Source organism: Petaurus breviceps, unplaced genomic scaffold (genome assembly GCF_028583685.1).
Source record: "Petaurus breviceps papuanus isolate PSGF00001 unplaced genomic scaffold, PetGlider_PUasm1.0 90603, whole genome shotgun sequence".
NCBI lineage: Eukaryota > Metazoa > Chordata > Mammalia > Diprotodontia > Petauridae > Petaurus > Petaurus breviceps.
The window spans coordinates 6,858,807-6,864,501 of NW_027187284.1; positions in this window are offsets into that span (position 1 = coordinate 6,858,807).

Sequence of the window (5,695 nt, forward strand, 5' to 3'; positions counted from 1 at the left end):
TGAAATCTGGAGATAACTGATTACACTAAATTTAGCTGGGTGATAGATCACCCTCCCTGCCTGGCAATCAACAGATTGACAGGGGGCTCAGAACATTTTATGTTTTTTCAATCCATATTTTTAAGCTTTTTTTTTCAATTAAGATTTTATATAGAACAGTGTATCAAACTGAAATAGAAAAGGATTCCTTCAGTCCATATATTTGATGTGGTTTGGGGTGCTGGAAACCTCAAAATGTAAGGGTACAGGGCAAGTTTGCCTGGAAAGAATTCAAGCACTCATGTCTTCTTTCAGTCAAAGTAGTGAGTTTATTTTAATGCCAAAAGAGCTGTTAGATTCTGAGTGAAACCCCAACTGTATGGGAATAAGACATTTATATGCAAAAAAATTAAAGACTCTGAGAATATTTGGATGGAATTAAGGAGTGTAAATCGTGTGGGTTTGCCCAGGTTTAGACAGTAGAAAGGGGTTAAGTTTTCTGGGCTGGGTGGGAGAGCCACAGTGAAAGGATTATTGAGTATCTCAGTAGGCAGGGCCATGGACCAGACAAGATGCCTAAGGTACTATGCCAGGGATTGGGTTGCTGAAACATATGGGAAAATTCAGGGTCCAGGTCCCATCACCCCATCATATTGACTTAGAAAACCACACATTTTAATATATTTTTAAAATGAATTAGTTAAATGTTTCCCAATTACATTTTAATTTTGCTTCTGAACACTTCCTGCATTTGACACTTCTGGTATACATTAATCTTATTACCTCTAAGCAGTTGTTTTGTTGTTCAGCTGCCTCTTGACCCTTTGTAACTCCATTTGGGGTTTTCTGGGCAAGGATACTGGAATGGGTTTCCATTTCCTTCTCCAGCTCATTTGACAAATGAGGAAACTGAGGCAAACAAGGTTAAGTGACTTGCCCAGAGCCACACAACTAGAAAGTGTCTGAGGCCAGATTTGAACTCATGAAGATGAGTCTTCCTCACTCCAGGACTGGCACTCACCTAGTTGTCCTACTTTTAAGCCGACAAGTTGCTTTTCCTTCAGGATCTTTGAATTTTTCTCTATCCTTTGAAGACAGAGAGGAAAGATGTATCTATAAAAATTCAAGTGAGATCTCTACTTTTTTTTTAATTTCTCTTGCCCTAAAATGAGGAGTGGGTGAGTGCTGCTTTAATTTGGGAGGTGTCATGACATCAGGGAGATATGACTTGCAACTGACTTTGATTTAAGTGAGGGAGGTCTGTGCTAAGTCACCAGCCTCACTTTCTCCTCCACAGCCATCTGGGTCCAGTGATCAGATATCCATCAGTAGGACTGGAGATGGCCCAGGATGCAGTGGGAGACCTTGGACCTTTTTAAGCTAAGATTTTCACTTTTAGATTCTCACTTTGAGGGAGGCAACACCCATTCAGTGAATGGTAAGTTAAGTTTAATGTTTACGTTCAGAAGTGAGTCTAGGAATGGCCCTTTTAATAAAAAAAAAAAGAAATCAAACAGGGAGAAGACCCTCAGGGTTGCTAACCAAAAGAGAAACAGTTACTATTTACATTCCCTCTGAGCCAGGAGGGTCCAAAAAATAACCATCAAGTAGCACTTGGGCTGGGACCTATTGATGGCCTATCCAGGAGAGCCAGATCCAATTGGTTTTAAGACTTGGTTTTGAGAAAGAAATCTAGCCAGTAAATCCCAAGGCAACTAGGTAGCTTTTGGCCATCAAAATAACATGAGCCAAATAAAAGGTTCTCTTGCTTTCAGCATTGATAAGCTAATTGAATTCTTCTGAGAAACCCCAGTTTTAAGACCTAGCAATGAACCATGTCATGCAACTGCTAACAGATGATATAGTGGACTAATCACTAAAAGGAAGGAATATATATATATATATATATATATATATATATGAGGGGTGGGGTGGGGATGACTTGCCCCATTGAGGTTTCTTCATTCTGAATATCATATATCCATTCTTATTACTTCCTTGTATTTTGTAACTAAGTATAGTAGTGTTTCCACATATATATGTATGTATGTATATGTGTATGTGTGTGTAAGTGATTGTGTATTTCCAGGTAATATAAGAGCTATTGAGTCTAGTTTGGGGAGTTGGGGAAAGGAATGGTAGTGTGAGAGGTTGTGATAGTAATGGAGTATAAAGATCCCCCTGTATTGGCTTGGTTTTTGGTTTGATTGTGTTAAAACCCAGAGCTTGTCAATCCCACCTCTGGGATGGACGTGTTGACGTGAAAAGAGAGTCCTGAACTGGGAGGAACTGGTGATGTAGATTTGGGTCACAGAAAGAGAACTGTGCAACATCATTGGGAATAAAGGTCCAGGTAATTGAATTCATTCTGATTACTATTTGGCACTACAAAAAAACTGAAGTTTAAGGTCACCAGCTTGGTTATTCAATTGTTTATATTTCAAAGTTCAAAATTAAGACCTTGATTGTTACTGGTAAACAGTTGTATTATCTGTGTTGTATGAGAAACAGTTTCTCTTAAAGTCTTGGAGTAGATCTGAAATTTTAAAGGAATGAAGACCTAAGAAAAGTTTATTGGAGCAAAAGGTCAAAAAGAAATTCACTAAGATTCTTTTCCCTGTGGTCCCAGTTCTTCTTAGCTAGGGCTACGGAGCCCTCCCCTGTCATCCAGCTCTGATAGACCTGAGGAGACAGTAAGAAGTTTGAACCATTAAGATTTTTTTCTGTCCCTGTTGTCCTGGCTATAACTGAGCTAGGGCTGCAGTGAAGTTAATTTGAGTTAACTTCCTCCAAAAAGAAAAAGGGGGGAAGTAGCTACATCGGAGCCACATGGGCTTGTCATCTGCCTACCTGAAAGGTTAAATCCCTGGAATAGAATTGTTTTTTATCTGAATGATATGGGAACAGTTAGACAAGGGAAAAGAAGCTTGTGAAAAAAAGGTACAACTACAAGTTAATCATTATCCCATATACTAAGCCTGGGATACATCTGAGCTACTAAAGTGTGTGTTACATCTGAGCTATTTAGCCTAAAATTATATTCTTTCCACAGCCTAAATAGTTTAGTAAAAGGGTACTTGATCTAGCTCACATCAGCAAGTTTTAGATCGCCAGGTACCCTGAAGTCCACCTCTCTAAGTAAGCAGAGCCTGAAGTTTCTACTTCAAGTTCCCCAAACCCTCTCCTCCATGCTCCAGCAAATCGACCACCCCATAACCAAGGTCTGCTACAGCTAAGCATTCATAGAGGTTTATTTGATAGAGTATAAGTTGATAATGTGCTTTGAGTGTGATGAGCTTGGAAAAATGGAGGGTTTCCCTTTAATTATAGAGTTTACTCTGTACCATGAAGCCCCAACTTCAGTACCATCTAAGAGATCTCTCCCTTGCTGCAAATAATCACTTTGCTTGTTCCAGTGCCAAGGAATTAAAGAGAGTTGCTAAGGACTCCTGGAAAACAATGGAGCAGGGAGAAAACACCCCAGAATATAGAGCAAAAAGAGAAAAACCAGAGAGAAAGCTCAGAAAAGTGAGAAAAAGCTTGTCAGTGAGAAACAGTGTGTTCTGAACCCTGCACTGACTGGTTGTGTGACCTAGAATAAATCATTTAATTCTGAGTCTTAATTCGTCTATAAAGTGGGGAGATGAGAAAAAAGAGGAGAGAAAATGAGGTCAGAAGTCAACTAGCCTCTTCACTTGGTAAGATCAATCATTCTTATATGTAATTTGGAAATGCAATTAATGTCATCTTCTATGTAATTTGAAAAAGCAATTAATGTAATGTCGTCTCACAGTTTATATTATTCTTGTATTTCTACACTGTATATTGTAAAACCTGGGTGAGGAGAAAATTGTGTAAGACTAGTAGTGTTACTTTAAATATGTATATCTGCTATTTAGAAAAACTTGTGAAACTGTTAACTAAGCTATTTTGGGCTAATGTTTTAATGTTAAAATCCCTAAAATTGTTTATTGATTATTGTATGAAAATTTGTTTGACTAGTTTGCTCATTCAGAGAGTCTCTCCTGCTTACAATTCATATAAATTTTCCCTATGTTGTAAAACTGTTAAATCGTCTAGAAATTATTTCCAGGCAAGGTCATTCATCCTGAGAAAGGAAGCTTTAAATGAATCTAACTTGCTAAGAAGCTGCAAAGATTAAAAAGGATTTTTATAAATTGGCTTTATATTTTAGAAGGATGGTAAAAGGAATTCCTTATGTTTTAAGATTTGATACATTTTTATTATTTATTGCAGCCCATGAGAATAGAAGTAATTATAACTGGCTCTGAGCATTACAGCTTGTTGGTGAGGCTTGTTGTTTAAGGTAAAAAGCACTTGGGACCACAACTAAATTTTATTTTGAGTCTCAATTTGCGTAAAGTTGTCTGCATTAAATCAGCGTCTGAGAGGAAATGCCACTAGCTACTCAGAGGAATACAATCCTGTGCTGTCAACAGGTGTAAGTCTACATTTGGTAATGGCCAAAGGGACAATCTTAGCCTCTGTATGGGATGGGATTCCTCCTGGCTCAGTTTACCCATGAGGTTCCTTTGAAAAGGAATGTTTCCCACCTATTCCTGAGTCTAGCTATGAGATGGAACAGATGCTGCATGGGATGGAATATCTGTGACTGTACCTGAATTTACACAGAGCCAAGGATGTTTTCTCCTGGCACATTTGGAATGTCACATGTCCCTGCTTTTTCCTTCTATAAAAGGTCCCTATGCTAATATTATTTTTCATCTAGAATTCAAACATGTATAGAAAGTTATGCAAATTGCTTGAGATCATTTTAAAAGTTTTCAACTAACTTCCTTCATAAAAGTTTAGAGATCATTTATAAATTTTGAAATTGTTTTGAAGAAGGAAGATATTTTTGGAAGAAATTTTTAAAATCTCTAGTGTGATTCTAAGAGACCCTGATGTAACAAATTGTAAAGCAGAAAAGAACTTGCTGTTTTAATCTGAATTTGTAGTTATTCCATCATTTAAGCAAGTGTTAATATTTGTAACTGAATGCATGTGTGAAATTCATTCCCCTTTTTGAAATTCTGTTCGGCACCCCACCTCCTTTTGGATTTTGGGTGACGAATGCTATTATGTATGATTGCTAATGATTTACTTCTCAAGTCCCTCCAAGCTCTCCAAAATATCCAGGACACAGTCCGAGCAGTGTACCAGATACTCCACTGTTAAGGTGGCCGGAAGAAAAGCCTGGATCCACCCCTCACACATGAAGGTGACGGCTCCTCCTGACCCACCAGACCTGTGGGTAACAGGGCCAGCCGGTGACTTACAACTGGAGATAAGAGACTGTCCTGATGCTCCTGTTCCTGGCATTCCTGCCTTTGGCCGGTTCCAACTCCTATGCTCTCACCTCTTGGACTCTTACTAAGACAATTCATGGGACTGTATTAACCCCTTTTTAATTGATCCCCCTGGCTCACATCACTTGTAACTTCCCTTATAGGACCATTTGCTTTGTTGTTATTGGGGTTGCTATTGGCCCCATGCCTTATTAAATGCTTAACTGCCCATGTTAGACAAAGGATTCAAGCTGTTAAGCTGTTTGCCCTCCGCACTGCCTATGTTCCCTATACTCCCCTGGACTCAGTTGAGTCTCAGGTACCACTATGAACCAGTAAAAGGGGGGAGTGAAGTGACCACCAGAAATCACACACCAATGCCCCTTAAACCTGCTAGAGGGGACCCC